This window comes from Penaeus monodon, chromosome 28 (assembly GCF_015228065.2).
Source record: "Penaeus monodon isolate SGIC_2016 chromosome 28, NSTDA_Pmon_1, whole genome shotgun sequence".
Classification (NCBI taxonomy): Eukaryota; Metazoa; Arthropoda; class Malacostraca; order Decapoda; family Penaeidae; genus Penaeus; species Penaeus monodon.
The window spans coordinates 32,172,414-32,172,626 of record NC_051413.1 but is presented as its reverse complement, the minus strand read 5'-3'; positions in this window follow the sequence as shown (position 1 = coordinate 32,172,626).

Sequence of the window (213 nt, the reverse complement as noted above, 5' to 3'; positions counted from 1 at the left end):
CTTCTCTAACGCAAAGCCGAACGTGCCAGCTCCTGCGGACAGCACTAAGTTCGCTTCCGGAAATGCAGGGAACTTAAGACGCCGTCATGATCTCAAAAGACATTACCCCTTTTTTCTGCGCCTCTTAAGTGGTTTACGTTACATACGACGGTGGTTAATGTCTATGCAAACGAAGATGTATATATTGCGTGGACGAATTTCCATTAGTTGTGA